The sequence below is a fragment of the Cryptomeria japonica genome, chromosome 6 (genome assembly GCF_030272615.1).
Source record: "Cryptomeria japonica chromosome 6, Sugi_1.0, whole genome shotgun sequence".
Taxonomy (NCBI): Eukaryota; Viridiplantae; Streptophyta; class Pinopsida; order Cupressales; family Cupressaceae; genus Cryptomeria; species Cryptomeria japonica.
Window position 1 is genome coordinate 5,224,907 of NC_081410.1, and position 27,657 is coordinate 5,252,563.

Here is a 27,657-nt window from a genome sequence, read left to right on the forward strand (position 1 = left end):
TCTCCGTGTCTCTGATGCGATCCAAAGGACAAGAAACCTGGGAAGGTGCAACCTCATTCTGATATTTGTCATATTTGTATTTCATTTTCTTTGGAGTTGGAGATGTCGGCAAATCTGACATTGATTGTGAACCTAGAATGTTGTGATGAAGACTTAAAAGAGTTGAGGCAACATCATAGTCAGCTGCAAATATCATTCTTCCTTCTTCAAATGGGTAAAACTTTGATTTTTGAATTTCACGATTTTGAGAGAGGAAGAGGGGAAATATGTAGAAATGGGAAAATCTTGACTTTGACAAATTTCAGATCTTGGGAGAATTTTCGCAAGTATACAAATTGGAAAGGACATACATGCAATCGGGGTTTTAAAACCTGAATACAAGTACACTTGTAAATTCGAAAATGGAGAAATGAACGAAAAATGAGATTTTGACTTGCGGGAAATGATAGAAATGGAAAGTACGGATATGGGGAACATGAATGGATAGAAATGGGAAAATCCAAGAAAGTCATTTTCATGAGAATGGGAAGAACTCTTCGACATGTAATCTGGTTTTTAAAACCCGAATTTGCAAGGGAGGGGTATTTCACACTTTTCAACTTGGAATTTTAACCAAAAATGGTTAAATTCATTAACCGTAGGGGAAGAACAAGAATTTCCAGCGAACTTGTAATCAAGATTAAAAATCCCGAATACAAGTAAAGAGGGAATTTTGAGAAGAACAATGCAATTCAAAAATTGCATACCAAGGGGAAGATTTTTTTCACAAAAACCAACTTTTGGGGGAAGAATCAACACATGCCAAAAATGCAACTAAGAACGAAAATAAAGAAAACAAGAAAATAAGAAAATGAAGGAAAGAAAGGAAAGAGAACATACCTTTCTTAAAAATGCAAATGCTTCTCCAATAATGCAACAATCCTTGGAATGAAGAAGCAAAACCGGTCAATAAACCCAAACCGCAATGCCAAACCCTTTACACGTTTTTGCAAGAATGTCTTATATGAAAAACATGGCAGCAAAATGCAAACTTAGAGGCACAAGGAGAGGTCAAATCTTCCTCAAATCCCAACGCCTTAGAATGGAAAGCAAAAACGATTCATCTTATCAAAGATTCGTGGCATTTAAACCCTTCAAATTTGCAGCCAAAGGAATCACGTTTTTGCTAAAAACGTGGTATTCAATGCATCATTAATGGATCATTAAATAGCTTGAATCTTATCCCAAACTCCACGCCTAGGTGAGAGAAGGGAAAATGATTTAGGAGAATGCAGACTTGTGGAGTAAAAAACGCCCAAAATGTGGATTGAAAGAACCACGATTTTGCTAATTTAGCTCCACAACCAGTAATAATAAACTCTAAATGGTGAAAAATGTGTTTGTAAATGCATGAGAATAGGATAGAATCCTAAACGCCTTGCATCTCCAGCAAATCTCCCCAAAAAATCGCTTTGACATCTTCAACAAATCCATTTTTCATTCAAATCGGGTTTTGGAAGACAAACAACAAGTTCGAATTGCCAAAAATCATGCAAATCGGGTTTTGGGGAGGAAATAACAAGTTTTATTTTCACTTTTTCCACTTACAAGCCAAAATTGGGTTTTTTTAGACAAATTGCAAGTTTTATTTTTTACTTTTTCACTTACCAAGCCAAAATCGGGGTTTTTTGGACAAATGACAAGTTTAAAATTGTCAAAAATGCACTTGCAAGGCAAAATCGAGTTTTTTTGGAGCAAACTGCAAGTTTAAATTACTTGTAAAAGGGAAATAAAATCCCTGCAACAAGTTAGAAATACTTGCACATATGTAATGGGGATTTAAAATCCCTATTACATGTAAAAACCATTAAAGTGGGGGTTTTTTGACCAAACTGCAAGTTTACTTGTTGCAGTTGAGCAAAAAAATCCCTATTTTAACTAAACATGACCAAAAAATAATAAAAAAGATAAAAACAACAAAGGGGAAATTTAAAACAAATTACAAGTAACATATTTGAAATAAAAGTGCACATGTAATAAGTCAAAAATTCCCCTACAAAGACCAAAACAATGAATATCATTAAAACTTGCAGTTTGAAGAAAATTCTCCACCTGCAATCGGGGTTTTAAAACCCGAAATTGAAGGAAAGGCATAGCAAACGAACCCAAAATTTGACGAAATTCGAAACGTAGTTCGAGGATGGACTGAGGATTAAGCCAGTCCAAGGATTAGTCAAAATTTTGCCTCGAGAAGAGTGCCATAGAGTAGAATTTTTCATTTTTTACAAAAATTTCATGCAATGGTCCTTCATTTTTGAAAACAAAAATGAGGACAACAGATCTTCTTTTATAAGGATTGATCCCTTTTATAATTCATTAATCTGATTATCATTTATTGCATTCTTTTGCTCTAGGTTTTCAAAGTAATCTTTGTGTTTTGTGAATCTTCCATTGTTGTAACAGGTTATTTGCATACAGGGATTCATTGGGTTTTGTGAGGTTGTATTTAACAACTTTTACAGTTAGATATGATAGTTTTATGAGATTTGTAAGATGTGTAAGGCATATGTCGTACTTAATTATAGCACATTTTGGGCATCCAACTTTGAGGATTCAAATGGGTCAAAGGATGATGTACATGTGTCATTTGAATGCTTACAATTGGTTGAAAATGTGCCAAATAAATTTGGATGTGCTCATCTCGTTCGACTTGGTCTAAAACCTTCATCCTTTGTTGTGATTTTATATATAAGGTTGTCTTGGAGAGCATTATGTATGTTGTGTTTTGTAGAAAAGTGTTATGTTATCAAAATTAATCAATATTGTGGGTTGTTGTTTGTATACTCATGTTGAAAAGTTAAGTCTTGATATTGTATTATAACTAATAAGCTTACTGGAAATATAAAGTACTATACTTTTGGAGTGTGGGGTTTTCCTCCCAAAACGATTTCTCCCACATATATCATGTATTCATTATGGTATTACTATTTACATGTTTATTATCTCTATGTGAATGTGTTTCTTGTTAAGATTTATAAAGAAAATTTGTAATATCTCCCCTACTATATTAGTGTTAGGAAATATTTTTTTGCACCTTTGCTTCATTTCAGTTAGTATCAAAGTCTGGTCAATTTTAATTATGTAATTGTTGGGTAACATATTTTTTGTAAGTTGATCTTAGTTTAAGTGGGAGCTTTCCCTAAGTATTTTCAAAAGCTTGTTGTGGGAAAAAGATGGAAAGCACATCAAGAAAAAATTGAGATGGGGAAGTTTAATGACACTAACTTCAAACTGTGGAAATTAAAAATGGAGGATATGCTCATAATGAGATCTATGGGTTGCAATTACTGAAATAAAACCAGTCATTATGGCCCAAGATATTTGGGATGTGCCTAATTGAAAAGCTAATATCTTCATAAGGATATTGTTGGGAAAATGGTGTCTCAACCTTGCATTTACATGAGGTTACTATTTATAGTAAGTTTTCATTTAAGCATGAAATAGTTTGAAATTCTCCCCAAAGCTTATGGCTGGCTAGATAAGCACTTGGGTAAAGTGACATCACAAGATCACAACTTGTTTTGAAGATATTAATTTTTTCGTTTTGGAGGGTCCAATGAAAGGTTTAAACTTAATTTTGAGGACTTTAGAGGCCCCAAAATGCCTTGAAAAGTGGGCATAAACAATATAGCAATTTATGAGGTGATAGAGCACTTCACGGTCTTTCTGGCGCTTCAAACGATTCATCAATCAAACACACAGTTTGCAAGTTATGGCCTCTGAAAGTTTGTACTCCTGAAATGGGAAATATAATTTGTATCAGACACAAATGAGTTGTAAAAGGGAGGAGCACATGTTGATGTGTGTTTTAACACGTCATAGGGCATCTAGATTGGAGATAAGGTCAGCTATACTTTATTTGGTGGTTTCAACCCATGGTTTTGTAATACCGTTTGATGGTTTCTTGTATTGTATCTCCTATATACGAGGTGCATAAGATAGAGGTTGTGTAAGAGTCTTATGTCTATTGAGTTACCTCTAAATCTCTGTTTAGTGGTACTCCTGTGAAGAGCTTGCTCTTCAAGTATATTGTAATACTTTTTTTTATTGTTGAATAATATATTGGGCAACTTTTGGAGTGTGGGTTTTTTCTCTCGAAAGGGTTTTGCCCACGTAAATTATTGTGTTGTGGTATGAATGTTATTTATGAGTATTTCTGTTAAGTTTTTGTAATTGTTGTGATGATTTTTAAAAAAAATTGCATTAGCCTCCTCTTAAGGTTAGTGTAGGAAGTTGTTCCTCTACTTAACTTCCTTACAAGTGGTATCAGAACTTGATCACCTTTGGTTTCAGTTGTGGGTTGTTGAGTTTTTTGAACTAATCCAAATTTGGGTGGGAGCTTGTACAAAAGACACTTTTTGATCTAGTTGCAAAATTTTTTAGATGACAAGTTTGTTAGGAAAAATAGAGATGGAGAAATTTAATGGAAAGAATTTTGAGTTGTGGAAGTTGAAGATGGAATATCTGCTAATAGATCGATATTTGTGGGATGTTGTTGATGCGAATGTCCAAAGGCTCTCAGATCCTACTACGACAGCTCAGTATGATGTTATGGACAGAAAATCCAAGGGTCTAATCAGACTGTGTCTGGCAGAGTCCGTTCTGATCAATGTCCATGAAAAAAACTTTGCAAAGACGCTATGGACTAAGCTTGGTGAAATGTATCACGCGAAATCTTTATTAAATAAGATTTTCTTGAGGAAGAAATTGTATTCCTTGAATATGGAAGAGGGTGGACAAATTACAGACCACCTGGAAGCATTCAATATGTTGGTGGCTCAATTAATATCTGTTGGTGTTAAGATGAACAAAGAGGAGAAATTTCAGATCTTGCTTTGTTCTTTGCATGATTCGTGGGATTCTCTTGTTATGGCTATTGGTAGTAATTCTATTGTTTTGAAGTCTAAAGATGTGGTGGGTGCCCTACTTGGTGAAGAGATGTGAAGGAAGGTATCCCTCAATTCAAAGGAAACCCTAATTGTTCATGGAAGACCTAAGGAGTGTTGGCCAGTTGGTCAACACCTCCTTGGGATTCGTGACATGGATTCCTCTTGCCTCATGTGGATCCTTGTCTCTGGCCACTCTCCCACTCATTGACAGCTCGAGCTATTGGCAAAATGACAGCAGTGATTCTAACAATTGGTATCAGAGCATTGGGTTACGGGTTTAAAACTCAGGAGGTCACCCTGTGGTCTCCTTAAAACAAGTTCGCAGAACCCCAGTCGGTGTTGAGGGGGGATTGTTGGCCAGTCGATCGCACCTCCTTAGGATTCACGACATGGCTTCCTCTCGTCTCACATGGATCCTTGTCTCTGGACGCTCTCTCATTCATTGACAACTTGAGCTTTTGGCGTAATGACAATGGTGATTTGAACAAGGAGAAAGGCAAGAAGAATGAGAAGCGCGATAAGTCCAAATCGAGAGGGAGATCAAAATCTCCTGAAAAGTCCAAAGTCATTTGCTGGAATTGTGGTAAACCAAGTCACATCTGTAAGGACTGCAAGGAAGAAAAGGAGATGAAAAAGAAGTTTGATTCTGATTTTGAGTTTGAGAAGAAAGTTGTTGATGCATTTATTGCAGCTTTGGCAACTAATGCAAGTAATGATGTCTGGTTAATTGACTCAAGTGCATCTTTTCATATGACTTCCAATAGAGATTGGTTTTCTAAATATGAAGAATTTAATGGAGGCAAGGTGTACTTGGGTGATGATTCACATTTAGACATTGTTGGTCGAGGTAAAGTTAGGATCATATTTTCTGATGGTAGAATAAAAATGATTAATGGTGTGTTTCATATCCCTGGATTAAAACAAAATTTGTTATCTGCGAGCAAATTGATAGATGTGAGTGTGTAGGTAGTCTTTTCTGAAGCAAGATGTAAGATGATTAAGGGTGCTATGGTAATTGCCAAAGGTGTTAGGTTCTACACTTTGTATAAGGTAGACGCATACACTATTGAGTGTAATAGCACTTTTGTAAAAAGTAAATATGTGGATATTTCATCGGAACATTTGAGGGTTTCACCTTCAGCAGATGGAAATGACTTTTGGGTACCTAAGTGAAGCAGTCATCGGTTAGGAGGGACCTTAAAGAGATCAATCTGGACCGGTCAACAAGAGTAAGCACAACAGAAACACAGAGATATGATGGAGACAATGCAGAATAGATTGTTTTATTTCATGAAAAATGATTATAACCAACCAGTAAATACTGGGTTACAAAAACCGACTCACAGGCCTACTAAAACATGCTCAAAGTACATAATAGGTCACTATCGGGACCTTTAATCTTAAGATCTATCTTCTACGCTCTGTCTAGCTACTTGATCGTTACATTCTAATGCTCAATACAATGATTGATATGATCCAAGGGATCTGGTCGGCCCAAAAAGGGGTCAAAACCCGACGAACAAGACCTAACGTGTAAAATCAACAAGGTCAGCCTCCGCCAAGAGATTCCTCCAGAAAATCCAAAGGATGAAGTGTAGATCATGGGAAAAGGTCAGCCACACGCCAAGGAACATTGGAATCAATGCTTAGGGCTCTGCAAGCTACTGAAGGGGTCTCATAGATCACAAATGCAAATAGGTCCAGGCAATCGGTAGTAGGAAACTATCAACTAGTAACAGGAAACTGTCATGGAAACCGATAACGATAACTTGCCAGAAAATGATCCAAATGCTTTGCGGTTTGGGAATAAGAAAGATGATCAAGTCTTCAAGTAGAATCCAACTCCACATGATCCAATGATCCAAATCCGAGACACACAGAAATAAATGATGAAACTGCAAACAAAAAGCAAAATAGAAAGGAAAATATTTTTGGTTGATGCAAGATTGCTATGAACCGAGGATGCTCCTAAATCACTAAGGGTGCTCTTTCTTTTGAAGCATAGTTACCTGTAGAGAAGACTATGTTATGGCACCAAAGGCTTGGCCACATTAGAGAAAAGGGTCTAAGGGCCTTGAAAAATAAAAACCTCGTTGAAGGTTTGAATGATTGTAATATTGACTTTGATTTCTGTGAGCATTGCATTTATGGAAAATAAAACCACGTTTTGTTTTACTCGAGTTCTCATAAATCTTGTGGTGTTTTGGATCTTATTCATTCTGATGTGTTTGGTCCTGCAGATGTTCCTTCGATTGGAAATTCCACATATTATGTTTCATTTATTGATGATTTTAGTAGAAGGACATGGTTATATTTTCTAAAGAGTAAAACTGAAGTTTTCAACCGATTTAAATAATTTAAAGCAATGTTTGAGTTGCAGACTAGAAATAAAATTAAATGTTTGAGGACTGATAATGGTGGTGAATTTTGCTCTAATGATTTTGATAGATTATGTAAAGACTATGACATTAACAGATAAAAGACAACTCTGTATTCTCCACAACAGAATGGAGTTGCAGAAACAATCAACAAGACACTGATGGAGAAGGTTGGGAGTATGTTGAGTGGTGTTGGTCTAGAACAAAAGTTTTGGGTTGAAACTGTTGCCACTGCTTGCTATCTGATTAATAAGTCTCCTACATCAGCCCTTGTTGATAAAACACCTATGGAAGCATGGTCGGGTCACAAGCCTTCATTGAGACATCGTAGAGTATTTGGTTGCGAAGCATATGCACTTGTGTCGAAGGAGAAGCAAACAAAGTTGGAGAAAAACGTTGTGAAATGTATCTTCATCGGGTACAATTATGGTGTGAAAGGATACAAGCTTTGGGACCCTATTGCACAAAAGGTAATTTGTAGTAGAAGTATTGTTTTTTAGAGAAATTAAGTCTCCTTCTGTTACATTGCAGCTAGAATAGATTAAAAGGGAAGATGTGATTCAATTCCCTTCTACGTCTGAATGAGTTGAATCGAGACCCCAATATAGGCAGGAAGTTGAGGAGAGCTCGTTTAGTTTTGAATCTTCAGAAGAGGAGGAAGAACCTCCAACTTAGTTTGTTTGAAGGTCTACAAGACATAGACAACCACCTGAAAGGTATTCACCTGATGATTGGTAATGTATTTTTTATTTGAATACTAATATGGATGAACCAAAATCTGTAGAAGAGGCATTAGGTATAAATGATGCAAAATCTTGGAAGATTGCTATGGAAGAAGAAATTACAGCTTTGAAAAAGAATGACACATGGGATCTTGTACCATTGCCTGAAGGGCAAAATCATGTTGGTTGTAAATGGGTGTTCAAGAAAAAGATTGGTTTAGATGGAAGCATTGAGAAGTATAAAGCGAGGTTGGTTGCAAAAGGCTACTCTCAGGTTGAGGGTGTTTATTATGGTAAGATATTGTCTTCTGTTGCAAAAATGACATCCATTAGATTTTTGCTTTCTATTGTTGTTGCTTATGATTTAGAGGTTGAGAAAATGGATGTGAAAACTGCTTTCCTTCATGGTGATTTGGAGGAGGATATTTATATGACACAACCAGAGCACTATGCGGTAAAAGGTAAAAGTAATTTGGTTTGTAATTTAAGAAATCCATGTATGGCCTCAAACAAAGTCCTAGGATGCGGTGCCAAAAAATTTGATACATATGAGTTGAGTTTGGGATTTGAGCGTTCCAAATCAAATCATCGTGTTTATTATAAATATGATGGTGATTATTTCCTATACATTGCATTGTATGTTGATGATATGTTATTCATTGGTCAAGGGAAAGGTATGATTTTAGAACTAAAATCTGAGCTCGCTGCTAAATTTGAAATGAAAGATCTTGGTGCAGCAAAACACATTATTGGGATGGAAATTATAAGAGATAGGGAGAGTATAAAGCTATGGTTAGGCCAGAGTAAGTATGTGAGTTAAGTGTTATAGAGGTTCAACATGCAAGATTGTAGACCATTATTTGTTCCTTTTACAGTTGGAATGGAATTATTTGTTGCAGATTGTCCTACATCCCCATCAGAGATGGAAGACATGAGTAGAGTTCCTTATCAGAGTGCAGTTGGAAGTTTGATTTATGCTATGGTGTATACTAGACTAGACATTTCCCAAGTAGTGGGAGTTATTTCCAAATATATCTCTAAGCCTGGTAGAGTTTATCAGGATGTAGTCAAAAGAGTCTGAAGATATTTGAAGGCTACCTCATAGTATTCTTTGTGTTATCACGGTAATTTAGTTGGAGATGTGATTTCCTTTGATATTGATGGTTATGTGGATTCAGACTAGGCATGTGATATTGATAACAGAAGATCCACCAGTGCTTATGTTTTTACTTTATTTGGTGGTGCAATTAGTTGGATGAGTAAGTGATAGGTTGTGGTTGCTTTGTCCACTACTGAAGAAGAGTATATGACAGCTAAACATACTTGTAAAGAAGCCATTTGGCTTAAGAGACTATGTTCAGACATTAGAATAAAACAAGGAGCCGTGATAGTTTATTGTGACAGTCAGAGTGTGATCTGCATAGTTAAGAACCCGACATTTCATGCCCAAACCAAGCACATTGATGTTCAGTATCATTTTGTCAAAGCTATGGTCGAAGATGGAAGGGTGAAGCTGGTTAAGGTAGAAACTTTGATGATAGTTGCAAATTCTTTAACTAAGGTTGTGAACATAGAGAAGTTCAGATGGTGTTCGAAGTCTATGGGCCTTATGGTCCCAAAAATTGATTCATTGTGTTGATACTCCCTTTGCTCTTGCAAGGTGTTCAACAAGTGGGAGATTTGTTGGAAAAATGGTGTCTCAACCTTGCATTTACATGAGGTTACTATTTCTAGTAACTTTTCATTTCAACACGAAATGGTGCGAAATTCTCTTCAAAACTTCTGGTTGGCTAGATAAGCATTTGGGTAAAGTTTCGTCACAAGATCACAATTAGTTTTGAAGATATTAAAGTTTTCATTTTGGAGGGGTCCAATGAAAGGTTTAAAATAAATTTTGAGGAATTTAGAGGCCCCAAAATGCCCTGAAAAGTGGGCATAAACAACGTAGCGGTTGACAAGGTGATAGAGCACTTCGCGAGCTTTCCGACACTTCAAACAATTTGTTAATCAGACACATGGTTCGCAAGTTATGGCCTCCAGAAGTTTGTACTCTTGAAATAGGAAATATAATTTGTATCGGACACATAAATGAGTTGTTAAAGGGAGGGGCACGTGTTTATGTGTGTTTTAACACCTCATAGGGCATCTAGATTGGAGATAAGGTTGGCTATACTTTATTGGGTGGTTTCAGCCCATGGTTTTGTAATATCGTTTGACGGTTTCTTGTATTGTATCTCCTATATATGAGGTGCATGAGATAGAGGTTGTGTGTAAGAGTCTTATGGCTATTGAGTTACCTCTAAATCTCTGATTAGTGGCACTCTTGTGAAGATCTTGCTCTGCAAGTATATTGTAATATGTTTTTGATTGTTGAATAATATATTGGGCGGCTTTTGGAGTGTGGGGTTTTTCTCCCAAAAGGGTTTTCCCCACATAAATTACCATGTTGTGGTATGAATGTTATTTATGAGTATTTTTGTTAAGTTTCTATAACTATTGTGATGATCTGTAAATTTTTTTGCATTACCCTCTTCTCAAGGTTGGTGTAGGAAGTTGTTTCTGCTACTTAACATCCTTACAGATATGTTTGGCATATTTTGTTCTATTGAATGTACATGCAAAGAAGAGTGCAAAAGATATTTGGAATAAGCTTGGAGATATTTCTTAGGATAAATCCCTAAAAATTAGCTATTCATGAGAAATAAAATGTATTATGTGAAGATAGTAACACTCAAATAAAATAGGCAGGCAACCCATTGAAGTAGAATCGTAGACTAGTACATCAATTAAAACTAGTGAAACAAGAGATCTATGTATCATTCACTCACCCAAGCTCACGAATTTGAGTAGTCAACTAAATATGGAGGATCTATTGTCAATCATCTCAATGCATTCAACATGATAGTTACTCAATTGGATTCTATTGGCGACAAGATAGAGGAGTGAGATCATTACATGCTTCTATTTTATTCTTTGCGAGAATTATGGACCACCTTATTATGGCTACTAGGAGATAACCACCAAGTTCAAAATGAATGAGGTGGTAGTTCATCATTACTTTCTGAAGAGATGTAGAGAAAACCTTTTGATTCAACTAAGGAGGCCCTTACAGTTTGTGGAAGATCAAAAGAGAAAGACAAGAAGAAGGACAAGAAAGATAAAATAGGTAGATCTAAATCTTGTGAGAGATCTAAGTCTGCCAAGAAGTCTAAGGAAAAGTGTTGGAAATGTGGCAAAATCGACCGACGTTGTAAAGAAAGTAAGGAGGAGAAAAAGAAGAAGAAAAGAAATCCCTCTAATTCAAATTCAAACAAATCCTCTCACAATGATTGTGAAGCCTTTGTCATAGCCTTGGCAACACAAGCATTGGTAGTTGTGTTTCTAATAGTGTTGGGATTAAGGTGTCCCAACTTTGGCATCCTAACATTGGCTATTTGATTTTAATTAATTAAATGGTGTACATAATTGTTTATGTCATAAGTTGTTGTAAAGGGGTGGAAATAGAGTTCACAAGTTTATGTACGCAAACAAGGAATTAAACCTATTTCCAATTATTACATTTAAGGTGTAGGATGAACTCAATTAGCTCAACCTCCAATTCGATGGGAAAGAGGTTGAGCACAAGGTGAATTTAGTTCTCCTTGATTGAATTGAAAATTAGATATGAAAGTAATGTAAAAGAAATGCAAGATCTATGACTAAAGATACGAAATTGACAATAACCAACATGCATAGACAGTTTCATATCAAATATGTTGAACAATGGTGCTTGGGCGCCCTTGTCCATGACATCCAATGCATACAATAAAGATATTTTTTAGGATCAAGATGTTGTTATAAGTCTTTCCCTGAAGTTTTGTCAAAAAGTGTTGGACAATGGTGCTTGGGAGACCTTTGTCTTACTTTTTTGCCTTTGCAGAAGTTAGTTCTATGTGTCTTTGTCTGCTCTCTTAATTCTATATTTGATTTCTCTAGATTATGTCACCTGCACATAGTAAAGGGAAAATTGTTGTTGGGCTGATAGGAGTTTTTCTAGGTCAAACCCTTGGTTTGGAATTAACCCTATAGTTGAAATGGAAATCATGCCTTGAAAAGGAAGAGACTAGATCTAAAATTGAAAAGTTGAATTGGAATGTTATACCCGCTGGACAAATTGTTTGTGTCCCCCTTCAAATTCTGGACATGGACTAATCACATCTTGTGAATCTATTTATCTTTGGTGTTTGTATCGGGATTTAACAAGTCATTTTGTTGGCGCAACGACAAACATGTTCTAACAAATGGTATCAAAGCAATGTCACAGGTTCAAATCCCTTGGGCCACATTGAGGGCAACATTATTAGACTAATCTCGGATTTCCTTCTTAGGATCTGGGACATGGGCTAACTACCTCCCATGGATACGTTTGTCTGGCATTTATATCAATCATTAACAGGTTGATATTTTGGCATAATGACAAACATGTTCCAACAAATGGTATCAGAGTCAGTTCACGAGTTTACATCCCCTTGGTTGATACCAAGGGGGGATTGTTGGACTAATCACTGGTGTCCCTCTTTAGATTCGAGACATGAAATAACCGCCTCTCATGGATCCATTTATCTCTAGCATTTATATCAGACATTAACAAATCAATCTTTTGGCGCAATGACAAATGTGAACTAACTTCACAAATCTTGCTTCGAAGTCTTCATGAAAAGGTTGATGTTGTCATGTAGGAATGCATAGAAGTCTTCATAAGAACTTGATCATGGATTTCATCTTGAATGCTTTAAATTTGAATACTTGACCTCTCCTTCACTACCTTGATGATGTTCAATCACTTGCTCACTTGAATTCAAATAATTGAATGGGAAACTTGTGGATAGATGTAAAATGGATGTCTCAAATGAAGGGGTAAGGCTTGATTTTATACCTCACCTAATGAAACATGTTTAAAATTATGAAGTAGGTTGACACAAATAAGGAATTCTCGCTTGCATTTTCCAATCATTGAAGGGTCCAAAACTAGGCCCTTTTATCTTGTACAAGGGCTCTTGAGCACCACTATCTAGAGGACAAGGGCATTTGGGTACCCCTGTCTAGTCCATCAAGGCTGAACAAAGGGCCAGAGAGTAAGGTGAAAAAATTGAATTGCTAGTTTGAAGCTGGTGTGAGCAGAATCAAGCATAATCAAAGCATAGAAATCCAAAACGCTAAATTGAGGCCTAAGTGAGTATGAAATTGTATAGGGATAGAATTTACAAGGCTACAGTTATTAACTTCCTAAGTTTTCATTCACTTTGTGGGATCTCTTGTTGAGGTGGCATCTCACAGGGCAGGTGATGAGATGATATAATTCCTATTTTTTAGGAAGTTTGTGCCCACTTGGAAGATATTATATTTTAGGATGGTATTGTCATATATTTCCATTTTTTATTGGACATTGTTTTGGAAATTTCTTATGTTAACTAAAGAGACTCGTTTTGCAATTCTATTATGGATTGGAGTTGTCTTTTAGCAACTAACATTTATCACACGTGTTAGGTGTGTGGCATGCTGAGTTGACATAGCAGGTTGAGATTTTGAGTGAGTTAGCAAGTGATGATTTTGTAAATTGCTATTTTCATTTAGTCTTGACTATGACAACATGACATATAGGACTCTTGCTCACTTCTAGGTGTGAGAGTTAGTTTTGGGAATGTTTGCCATCCATACTTCATGTTGGAGTGATTATATTATATGTGGTGTCTTAGCTCATTTTGTATGATAGGTTGAATATTTTAAGAGACGTCATTATGCTACTAGAAGTATTCTAGAATCCTATAATAGTGGGAAGACTCTTGAAGAGCATAGCTCTGAGATTGTGTTGTAATTGTTGTTGTTTATTAATACAATTGAGTCAAATGTTTAGAGTGTGGTTTTTTTGCTTGTAAGATTTTTGCCATGAAAATTGTGTGTTATGGTATTCACTCTCCTACATAGATTAATGTACGAAGCTATATTTTGTCACCTAGTTTCCTTCTCAGTTGGTATCAAAGCCTAATCAACTTTGATATCAGTTGTGGAATTTGTTGGGTTTTTTATACTAATATAATTTTTAGTGAGTTTTTGCAAAAGTGATGTTGTTGATATCTAATTGTAGAAAAATATGGAAAGCAAATATGGTAGGATTTAAATGGATAATGATTATTTTGGTGAAGCACTAGTTGTAGCTTTAGCAACACATGCATCAAAATATGTATGGCTAATTGACTCTGGAGCATCTTTTTACATGACCTCACATAGAGATTCATTCTCAAAATATGAAGAATTTGATGGTGGAGAGGTGTATCTTGGTGACAATTCTCCTTTGGAGATAATTAGTCATGGAAGAGTTAGAATTGAATTCCTTGATGGTAGAATTAAGAGAGTTGATGGTGTGTTGCATATCCTGGATTTGGCATGAAACCTCCTTTCAATAAGTAAATTGAATGATGCAGGTGGAGGATGTAAGATGACAATAGGAGATATGGTTTGGATAGAGGATTTCAAGCAGGAACCCCATACATGTTGGATGCATGCACTATCTAGTGCAATAGTTCTTCTAATAAGTCAAAGAAAAAATATTTAGATTCTTCATCGTTATTGTTAGATGTGATGTCCTCTACTTGGACGCTGTCATGTTTTCAGAATTTATCATACAATATTGAATGCATTATCAAGTTATTATAATTTTTTCAATTAATTCCACATTTTATCATTCATATCCCTCTATATTGTGATCTAACCTTGTTACTACCTAACCCTCAGGGAGGAAGGGGTAATTATGTTACTAGGGCACTAAGAAACCAAAATACAACACACTCCCTTGAGGTTTATGGATGCAAGCCCTTACCCCATCTCAAGACTATTGCCTTAAGGTTTACAAGACACTAATACTTACCCCATCTCAGGACCACCTAATTGGTTGGATTTGGACTGCCTCTCCCTTAGCACAACTCTAGCCCATCCTCCATAGGCATTAGCAGAAATATCAAGGACTAGGCTATGAGAATACTAACTTCTCATGGATTATGAATATATATGAAATTAAGTATGTCTATCATACATATTAAAGTCTATATAAATATTACTACTAAATTTTGCATAAGAACATTATCAAGCTTCATATATTAAGCATACCTATTATGCGCATCCCCATGCATACCACCAAAAACAAATATGTTAATGCCTGTAACTTAATAATAGTTTTGATTTGATCTGATCCATGGTTATATCACTAGATGTTTTTGATTTGTTTCCTCTATATCTCTCAATCTGAGGGAGATGTCACACCTCTTCATCATGTATTCCCTCTGGCAAGAGACACACCCTTTCATTGTTAGCACCCTTAGAAAGATTGCAAATCTTCATTATTTCTACCCTTTGAAAGGGACACAACCTTTCACAACCAGATCTTCATTTCTTATTTAAATCAAATCTATATTTTTGATTCCCCAAATTATCCCCCCCTCAAATGAGGTTCTCTTCTCCCTTTTATATCTCATGTTTGAGGAAGTCACAACTTCTCATTTCATGTCTTTTGACCATTCATTAACTTAATTGAATTTTAATTATATTAATTTATATTTTAGTTTAATGCTTAATACTTTAATTTTATTATTATTAAATTCTATTTCAAAGCGAGGAAATTACATTGGATGAAGCAATGAAGATATATGTTGCATTTAATTTTGATGGCCATGCTTCTTGGGTACCTAAGGGTGCTCATTCTTTGGAAATGAAGCTTCCAATAGAGAATATGATGTTATAGCACCCAAGAGTCAACCATATTGGTGAGAAGAGTCTCAAAACCTTGAAACATAAGAGCCTTGTAGAAGGCCTTGAAGATTACAATCTTGAGTTCGACTTGTGTGAACATTGTATCCCTGGTAAAAAAAATCATGTACAAAATGCAATTTTATAAAAGTTGTCATAAATATTTTAGGGTGTTGGATTACATCCAGGAACGTGTGTTTGGTTTTATAAACATTCCTTCGTTATCAAGATATATATACTTTGTTTCTTTCATAGATGACTACAGTAGAAGGACAGTTGTTTATTTCCTCAAAAGTAAGGTTGAAGTCTTTAGTCAATTTAAGGCTTGTTTAAATCCTTGATTGAAAATCAGACTAATAGAAAGATTAAATGTTTGAGGAATGACAATGGTGGTGAGTTTTGTTCTATAGAGTTTGAAATTTTCTATAAAGAGCATGAGATTTAAGGACATAGACAATTCCATATACCCCTTAGCAAAATGGAGTTGTAAAGAGAATAAATAGGACATTGATGAAGATGGCTCAGAGTATGTTGAGTGATACTAGCCTTGAGCATAAGTTTTGGGATAAAGTTGTAGGTATTGCATGGTATCTTAGCAACAAATCTCCTACATCATCTCTTGTTGATAAGACACCCATGGAGGCATGGTCTAGTAGAAAGCCTTCAACGACACATCCCAAAGTATTAGGTTATGAGGCATATGTACACGTGTCAAGTGAGAAGAGCCCTAAGTTAGAAAATAAGGTTGTTAAGTAAATATTCATCAGCCATGGTGTCACTGTAGAAGGGTACAAGCTTTGGCATGTAGTGGCCCAAAAGGTTCTTTATAAAAAAAGAGTATAATTTTTAGATAGACGTAACCTTCCACTGTAGTATTGTAGTTAGAGAAAGAAGAGACAAATAAGGAGATATTTCTTGTTCCACTTACTCTAAAAAAAGAACAACTATGTACTCCCATTAGAATCGAAGATGAGGAAATCGCAAGAAGATCTAAAAGTTTTGAAGAAGAAGAAGAAGAACCTCAACCTCAACTATTGAGGAGGCCTACACATGAGAAGTGACAACTAGAAAGGTTTAGTTATTCATTATTATATCCAAATTGTGGTTTTGCCTTGATTGGTAACATTGATGAGCCTATGACTATTAGAGAGGCTATGGTTATGGATGATGTAGAGTCCTAGAAGAAATTCATGGATGAAGAAATGGCTACATTGAAGAAAAATGATACTTGGGATTTGGTACCCTTTCCTAATGGACGTAAACTCATTGGTTATAAATAGGTGTTCAAGAAAAAAATTGGATCTTGATGGTAGTGTTGAAAAGCGTAAGGCATAGTTGTTCATAAAGGGTATTCTCACAAGGAGGGGATTGATTTTGGTGAGATTTTCTCTCCTATAGAGAAGCTGACATTCCATTCATTTTTTGTTATCACTTGTGAAGACAACATTCCTTCATGCTAATTCGGGGGAAGATATTTATATGTCACATTTTGAGCATTTCATGGTTGAAGATAAAGAACATCTAGTATGCAAGTTGAAGAAATCTTTATATGGTTTAAAACAACATCTTAGGATGTGGTACCACAAATTTGACACCTATGTATTGAGTTTGGGATTTAAGAGATTTGATTCTGACCATTGTGTGTATTTCAAAACTAAAGATGGTTGCATTCCCATTATTGCATTTTATGTAGATGGTATGCCATTTTTTAGGAATGGTAATATGATTTTAGAATTGGGTATGTGTACCAAGGAAATGAACAAAAAAGTGGCCACTACAATTGTTTTTGCCTAAAATGGATGAAATGCATGTGTCCTTGCTAGATTCAAAATCCACGTATGTGTGAAGGCGCAAAAAATATGAGCCAAAAACATGTGTTATTTGAATTAAAAACATGTGCATGTTATTTTAAATAAAAAACATGTATGTGCTTTTATGAGAGCAAAACACACATGCGTTATAACTTGTATGTGTTATGGTAAACAAGCCAAACATGTACGTGTTTTGTTGACATAAATCTAGAAAAAGGAAGATGCCCCTAGATGTTAATGCCTTTGGCCTTCTCTTAGTTTTTTTTTCCATTAGGATATATACATAAAATATATAACATTAAAGTATAAGTTATATTTTCTCTTACTTTAAGTTATATTTTATGTATATATTGATAGGATGTTTGTGAATGGTTTCATATCTCTAGGGATCATAATGCAAATTCTACATTTTAGAAGATCTTATGATTTTTCAGACAGTCAAATTTTAGTAATCGATAGACTCATATCATCATTATCTTGCTATCTCTCTATCTCATTCTCTTTGTCTCCCCCATGCTCTAGACCTATTTGTTTTCTATCTCTCTCCTTTGCTTACCTCTCTACTTCTCTCTATCTCACTCTCTCCTCTCTCCCCAAGCTCTAGATCTTATAATTTCTCAAACTTATTCTAATTTTTAATAACCATAAGCTCTTATTATCATTCTCTCTCTATCTCTATTTTACTCTCTTTGTCTCTCTCAATCTCTAGACCTATCTCTCTTCCCATCGGTCTCCCTATCCCCTTCTCTCCTCCATCTCTTTATCTCACTCTATCATCTCTCCCCAAGCTTAAAACCTACCTCTCTATACCCTTCTACTATGTATCTCGCCTCTCTTCTCTACCTACCTCACACAAATTCTCTCCTCTCTCTCACCTCTTTCTCCCCTTCCCCAACTCTCTTTTTTGTAGTACCCCTCCATTATTTTCTTCAGATACTTATTATTTTTACTTGTTAGATTATGTTTGACTCATTATGTGTGGTTTATTTCCTTGGTGTGTCTGTGTGTGGATATATTCATGTGATCCCTATTATTGGATTGTTTTATGATGCTTATATGTTTTAGGACATGATTACTATTATATTTTATTTGAGATGGATATATTGATGTTAGTGATGGTATACTTATGACTTGGATTATATATTGGTGATTTATTATGATGCTTTATGTAGACATATAAAAATGACCACTTTTCCCGCACACATTTCTGGCGCCCACTGTGGTGCATAACCTCATTTATCAAATCATTTTTGATGCAGGACTAACTTTGTAGGTACATGGAAAACTTGAATTAGCACGTTGATACCATCCTCTAGTGCGTCCGGTCTATCCTTCAGTGCATATTGTTCACTGTTTAGCGTGTTGGACCTAAAACTTAGCGCATCCCGCCTTAACCTTAGCGTATAACACTTTTGCTAATTCCTATTAAGCCTCAACGCTTTAAAACATCAATGCAGCGCATCCATACAACAATGTAGCGCATCTGGATTTTATGTTAGTGCATCGGTGCGATTCTGTAGCGCATCTGGTCTGTAGATTAGCGCATAACAAACACAGAGAAAAACACAATTGTAACAAAGACAAAAAATTAGACTTGTAGAAGTCCACCTTGAAAACTCTTTTTGCTAACTGGTTTTTATTGCAGGTCACTAACATTTGTTTGCAGGGTTGGGAGATTTCCTTTTACTAAGTTTAGGCATTTGATTAAATTTTTCTTGTTTCTAACTTTGTTAAGTTAGTTATTTGAAGTTTTCTTCATTTCCTTATTAGTAAAACTGAACTCATTTTCCTTTTGGGTTACTTAAAAAGAACAACAAACAAAAACCTTACCTTGCTTTCATAGGAAGAGAAAACACTTCGTTTTGGGGTTTAAAAAGAACAAAACAAACTTTATTTATTCAAAGTCTTAAAAAGAACCTCACCATCCTTTGGTATCTAAAAGGATCCATTTTATTTTTTTGCATAAGTTAAAGAACCTCATTTTTCCAAGTTCTAGATAAAGCAAAAGAGGGAAATCCTTCCCCTATCGAATTCATTTTTGTTGACCATATCGAAGAATTTGCTTTGTTGACCAGGATTTCCTTACTTAAATTAGAAAATCACTGATTTGAAAGTTAAAAATAACACCATGCCTTTTTGGAGCAATATCTCCCAATAGAAGTTAGCAAACAACTGAATTGTAAGGTTTAAAATAATCATTTTGTGCCTTGTCTCGAAAGTGGAAGGTATATGCTCTCCACTTAACTAGCTGATCAAAAAGCCAAACCACTCTTACGATTTATGTATTTCAAGCATTTAAAACCTTTAGCAGGCCTGCCCTCCTAAGTTTCTCTTAGAGCGCCATTTAAATGGTCGGTGAGAGGGGAACGACCTAAGTGGAAAATGACTTTATCGCCAAGTGTTCCAACCCACTATAATCAAAAGTGGAGGGTAACGAAAGTCCCTTCAATGGTTTTTCTCAACGATTAGCCTTCCTCCAGTATCTTTACAATGCGTAAAGCTTTTGTTCTAAAGGTTGGGAAGTCTCCCGAGGGAGTTTATCACTGGAGACTGAACATGAAGTTTGATTACGAACCTTAGCATTAGAAACCTTGAGCCGAGTTAGTATCCAAACATCCTCAATATCATAGTGCAAGGGTGGGGAAGAATCCACCCCCAAGATTACTCACCATATATCTCCCAAGATAGCTACTCAATTGTGAAACAATTCACTTTGGGTTAATTTCTGGCAAAAGACAAAAAAACGGGTGCCCCCTAGGGGGTGACACGACTGTTTGAGTTGACGGAGTATCGAGACTAGTGGGATATGGTATTGTTGATGACATTTAAATAAAGAGTCTATCTGAATTGTATTATTTGTATCCAAACTAGAGAAAACATTGGAGATTTGAACACATCCCCGCAAAACATGCACTCTTTGTTTATAATAGGCAAAAAATGGTTATCTTTTTCGTGTTGTGTTTGCAATTTATACTTTGAAAATTATCCATCAAAGTTAAACAAGTGTTGAAAATTTCCAAGAAAATAAAAATCAGAACAAACAAAGCAATTTAGTGTGTAGGAGCAATATCCCAGCGCATCTGAGGCAAACATTAGCGCATCAAAGCTGAAACTTCGCACATTCATTCTCAAAAATAGCTCATAACAGTCTGAACATTTAGCAAAATTTTCACTAGCGCTCTTAGGCACCATATTAGCGCTTTGAAGCATCAACCTAGTGCATTGGGGGCAAACTGTAGCGCTTTGAGTCTAAACATTAGCTCTTATTAAGGAAATATTAGCGCATAATCATCCCTATCATAGCAAAATTCAATACTCTGGTTTAGCGCGTAGCACAGGCAGCTTAGCGCATTGGTGGCTTTAAATAGCGCATCTAGATTAAACTTTAGCACATCCAGTCTTTGTCTTAGTGCATAGGTAAAACTTAAGGATATTGAGAAGGTTGTTGGCATTATAACAGACAATGAGAGATTGTTGGCATTTCAATAAGGATATTGAGAAGGTTGTTGATGATTATGGATATAACTGATTAAGGATATTTACTATCTTAATATTATTATTTTGTCATTGATGTCAAGAAATTGATTTTCTAATTCAGTATGATGTTGCCATATCTTAAGAAGTATGTTTTGATGAGTATAAAGAAGTCGGTAAAAGACACAGAAAGAATATGATGAATAAGGGGAGAGATAAGTTATTCAATGGGCAACTATTACCGAGTTAGACAATGATGAGATCATGATATTTTAGATTGTTTTGATATCGTACATATTTTGTTGTTTGTAAGGATAATACTATACTATATTACCGAGCAAAGAACCTAGTCGGTAAACCCTAAGGTTATAGCTATCGGTTAATGAAGGCAGAATGTCTATCGAGTGAAGTTTAGTATTCATCGAGTTGCAACCGAGTAATAACATAATGCATTAAATGATTGAATGCGTTATTTAATGAAGGAAGTTGATGAGCTGAAGTTGATTAAATGATTAGTAAGTCGTGCATGAAGATTGTTAAAGAATCTATGGCAAAGGAAGATCGGCAAGAAGATCTACAACTCAAATTGAACCACAATACCCTAGCACAAGTTCCAAGAAATGTATGCAAGTTCCAAGGCGGGGTAAAATGTTTTTCAGATCGAAGGATACAGTGAACCTAGTCAATATTGAAGATCTGATGACTATGATTGATCATGGGAAATGTGATCAAGGAGATTAAGCGGTTGGCAAATTGTTTATAAATAAGGAATTGTTGATAAACAATGTATGAGGGCAAGTGTAAGCACAGGGATGCTACACAGTATTTACCGAGCACAGAAGCTTGAAGACCTATTTTGAAAACAGAGTATAGAGCCCAGTAGAGGGACAAGATAAGTCCTATGACTAGATTGTATCGAGCAAATAAGAATCTGCTTTAGCATTTTAGATGTGAAGTTGCAGATAGATTTTTATTACTGTTATTTTGGAAAGTGACAGAAAATATCTTAACCGAGTGGACTTAACAGTCTTATTTGTAAATCTTCTAGCAAGGTGACATTCTGATTGAGTGTTTGAAATCCTTTGACAAGGTCACTTCTAACAAGGTGAAGATCCTAACAGATCTGATGGAAATCCCTTAACCGGGTCACATTTAGCAATGTGTTTTGTAATCTTTAACAGGATTTGCTTTTAACTGAGCATACTCTAGAAGAGTATATTTCTTAGTGGGTCCGAAATCCCACAGTGGTTTTTACCTATTTGGGTTTTCACGTTAAATCTGGTGTTATATGTTTTGTGATCTTATCTGTTTATGAGTTTGCATGCTTTATAGTTTTTCTGATAAGGTTACCGAGGTTGAAACTGTTGTTTTTATGGAAGATTAAGTTTGTATGATTCACCCCCCCCCTCACATCTTATTAGCTTGGCATCTATACTAAACATTTAGTATCAAAACTATCACATAATAGTCTGAACATTTAGCAAAATTTTCACTAGTGCTCTTAGGCACCATATTAGCGCTTTGAAGCATCAACCTAGCGCATTGGGGGCAAACTGTAGCGCTTTGAGTCTAAACATTAGCGCTTATTAAGGACATATTAGCACATAATCATCCCTATCATCAAAATTCAAAACTCTGATTTAGCGCGTAGCACAGGTAGCTTAGCGCATTGGTGGCTTTAAATAGCGCATCTAGATCAAACTTTAGCACATCCAGTCTTTGTCTTAGCGCATAGGTAAAACTTAGAAAATAGAGAGCAAAAATGAGCATTTTTGAAAAAAAATTATCATCAATTTTGGATACCCTTTTGGATTCTCAGTCGACCTCACCAGGAAAAACTTGAACCAAAACATTAGAAAAATATTCCAAACAAATCAAACAAGTCATTCTTAGAACAACAGTTGTCAGAATCCAAAACTAGCTAGGGATAACACTTTCTCCTATCAAAATCAGGTAACATCATCACATTGATCAAAAGGTCCACCAATTAAATTGATTCCATCAAACAAAACATACCTAGTTTAAACCTAAGTTGTCAAATCGAGTCTCCATATAGGGGAAACTCTTATTCCATATCATTTCACGCACTTTGTCGTGGGGGGCATCTAAACCTCCATTTGATAAAGTAGGATTAAGTTTTCAAACAAAATACCATAATCTAACCAAATCAAAGGAAACCAGTGATCACTCGTGTATGACCACTCCTCATATTTTGAGAATAAAAAGTCTTCATCACAACACTAAGTTGAAGAAATGACAACCTAGTTCCCAGAAACTTGCCAAACGGAATAGATTTCTCTACATCAATAACCAAATCTTCAAATCACATCACACCTTTCTCTGCCATATGCGCTTATATCTTCAAGACAAATCAAATGAATTTGATGAAGAACCATTGAGAAGTAGATCCTTTTGCCAAAAATCAGCATTTAGTCAACGCTTAAATCGTGGAGGAAAGATCAACCTAACTTTCTTCCCAGAAGTTTGCATCACTTATAACATAACTCGATTTGAACCCCCAACCCCTGAACAACACGAAGAAGAAGAGTTTGTCCCTTTTGTCATGAAAAGTTTCTACTAGATGCCCATTGTCACTCACTCTCAATGAAACAAGCAAACTGAACCACAACCAGAGTCCACTATGGGTCGAAGATTATCAAATCCTTTTGAGTATCCAAATCTAGAGGAAATAGATATTACTGAGGAGCTCCTTCAAGAATGTCAAGAAAAACCTTCATTCCAAAAACTTATGGAAAAGATCATAGAGGCTGACAAAGAAAAATACATGCTCATGCTAACAAGCAAAGGAGTTAGGATTCCTAAAGACTTTGATACTGAAATATTTGGGACAAGGTCTCAAAATTACACTTATCGAGAACAATAGAGAGAAGAGGAAACACGTGACCCTGAACAAAATATGCCTGAACAACATAACATACCAGAACATACCCATACCCGAACTAGGGATAATGAAAGAGAAGAACCCTTCCCTCGGAAAACCAATACACCCCTGGTTGCTCTTACACAACAAATGCAAATGTTGCAAAGACAAATGCAGGACATGCAACAGGGGACCACAATACGGTATTCCTTAAACGAAATTTGTCCTTACCTCTTTGAAAGAAGATTAAACATGATACCTTTTCCCCCGAATTCAAACATACCCAAATATGATAAATATGATGGTAAGAGTGATCCCCGTGATCATGTTTGGGAGTTTTGTACCATGAGCCTTGAATTTGCCCACGATGACACTTATTTGATGAGGCTATTCCTAAGAAGTTTGGGAGGACAAATAATGGAGTGGTTATCCAAATTTACACCTCCCGTCAGATCCTATGATGAGTTGGTCAATAAATTTATCACTCAATACTCCTACAATATTCAACATGCAATCACCATTCTAGATGTATGTAATACCAAACAGAAAAACAATGAAACATTCATGGTGTTTCTTCAACATTGGAGACGGATGGTTTCGAGATATCCTCGAGATGTGCTCGAAAAGGAAAAGATGGAAATTTTCATCGACAATCTAAATAGTGAGATGAGTTACATACTCAAGCTCCAACGCATACCATCTTTTGCCAAGTTAATCAAAAACAAAATACAAGTAGAGGAAGCATGTGTAAAAAAGGGAACATTAAAGTTCTTCAAAGAAGGAGCTAATTCACCCAACTCTCACTTTAACAACCAGAACAACAATAACAACTTAGACAAATCTAGGTTCTGGACCAGAAACAAAAACACCGTTAATGAGGGAGGAACTGATGCTAATGATATGAAGTCCAAACAACCAGTATTGGCTTTATCTGGTAATCCTCAGGCTACTAAGAATCAAAAGGGTGTTAACCAAGGCACTAACACTTATACACCAAATACCAATCAGGGACCTTCAAAACAAACACCACCAACAATACCCAAGGCAACAACACAAATCGAGGACCTAATCCAAATTCGAGGGGTAACACCAACAATTTTCCAAATAAACACATTTACACACCATTCGGGCAATCCTTAGAATCAACATTCTGAGAAATCCTGGCAAACAAGATCATCACATTACCAGCCATAAACAACTTCGAACCTCAGATTAAACCACCTTGGTGGAATGCTGTGATTTTCATCGAAACAAAGGACATCACACAAATGACTTCATGAGGCTTAAAAACATTGTTCAAGATATGATCGATTGAGGTGATTTAACAGTTGATGGTCTCAAAACGAATGGTGATCATGACGCTTTTAAAAATCCTCTTCCAAATTACAACAAAGAAGGAGCTTCATCATCAAATGATACACAAGGAGCTTGCATAAATCATCTGCACAACAACACTATAAATCATATATCAACAGAGGATAATCAGATAAATATCATAAAAATCAAAGACAAACAAGACCATACATCAATCAATGTGACAACTCGAGCTCAAAAAAATGTTTTGAAAGGGTATACATCAACATCAACCACTATCCCTAAGACTCAATATGATTTGGTAAGTCAACTGTGAAGAACCCCTGCTCAAATATCTATACTTGAGTTACTCAAACTTTCACCAAAACATAAAGATATCCTGGAACAAGCACTAGTTGAAACAAAACGTACCTCAAGATCTGGATATTGACAAATTTCAAGCCATGGTGGCTCACATGATAGGGCCTCATAATATCACCTTTTTCGAACGTGATAATATCTCTTTAAGCCATCCACATAATACTCCCCTTCACATTGAAGTCTCAGTCTACAAACATCGAGTTAAAAGAGTATTAATAGATGAAGGAGCTGGTCTCAATATCTATACCTTAAAACTTATCCGTGCATTAGGCTTCTCTAAATAGTCTATTGATCCACACAAAAATATCACCATCAAGGCATATGATGATGAATAGAGATCATCCAAGGGAACAATGATACTTCCTATTCAAGTAGGACCGATACAAAGAGACACTATGTGCCAAGTCTTAGACATAGACCTCACATATAATATTTTATTGGGTTGTCCTTAGATACATGAAATGCAAGCAGTACCGTCAACTTACCACCAGTGTATCAAATTCCCATATAATGGGCAAGAGATTTCTATATCAGTAGATAATAATCCCTTACAACATTGCAATGCTATGGGGGCAACCCAAGATAGCTTGGTTCCATACAACAGGGAAGCTCAAACTTCCTCAGCATTAGACCAGCATCAAGAAAAGCTCAAATCTTTATCCATGGATTTCAAACAAAAAATTAAAATCAAAGAGCAAGGCATGGGAGAATACTCTTTCAAACCCATGTGTCTAACCAACTTACCAACATCACCAAAATATCATGGACAACCTTCTGCATCGACACATAAAGAAACACAACCCATCACCAAGTTTGATGGTAAGTTCATTCAATTGGGTACACTAGCACACGAATCATAAGAAAAAGACATCCTTAGTTGGCTATACAAGGATGAGGGAGAAGACATAGCTGCTACTATGGAGACAGCTATACCAACACAATAGTATGGAAAAGGATACCTGATCATGTAACAGATGGGATACAATGGCAAAGGACCTATAGGCAAGCATCAAGAAGGCATTATAGAACCATTGGACCCTCATTCACAGTTTTCTCGAGACAAGACAGGATTGGGATATGGACACAATCAACCCCCAAGACAAAAGAATAATAAATATCAAAAACCTCAGTGGAAAGAAAAGAAGAAATATAATGAGGACTTATGGAAAGAGGCCCTACATCAAGCAGTAGAAACAATAAGGAAAGAACCAGAACACCAAGAAAAAGAGAAACAACAAGAGGAGTTGGCCATTCAAAGAGAAGAAGTATCTTATGAGGAAGTACACCACGTTCAAGAACCTATTCAAAACAAGGTAGAATCACCTCCTGAAGCAATCACTACTCCCCAATGAGAGACAATATATGAACAGATGCAAAGAATACAAGGTGTGCACCCTTGGTCTTCTTGTGTCATGCAACACAATACTTGAGCTTGTGACATGGCTTAACTGCGTCCTGTGTGTAATACCCTAAAAAATTGTCATCTAAACCATGGCCCCCTAATCTTGACTACATCACCAAGGTCCTAATCGAAGACAGTTAAATCAATCTTGAGCATCTAATTAATTAATTCCTCGATCATCAATGCCACATGGCAAATAAATCACTCTAAATTAATTAAAAGTTTATTTAATTAATTAATCATTCCAAGTAAATCATTTTAATCAATTATCCTATTTATTTAATTAAATATCCTAGCATATTTAATTAATAAATAAATTTGCCATTAATCATCAAAAGGAATTAATTTTTTTTAAAAATGAATTAATTTGCAAAAAAGGAATTAAATTGAGAAAAGAAATCAACTTGAGATATTTCTTTTTCTAAATTTGAGATAACTTGAGAAATCTTAGAAAAGCAAAAAAAACAATTAAATTGAATAAATCATTTTCTCTAAATTTAAAATCAAAGAAATCTTGAGCAAATAATATATCAAGTGCATGAAATAATATCTCTAAATTGAATAATATATTAAATTGAGTTGCATTAAAATGGCTTTTTCTAATAAAA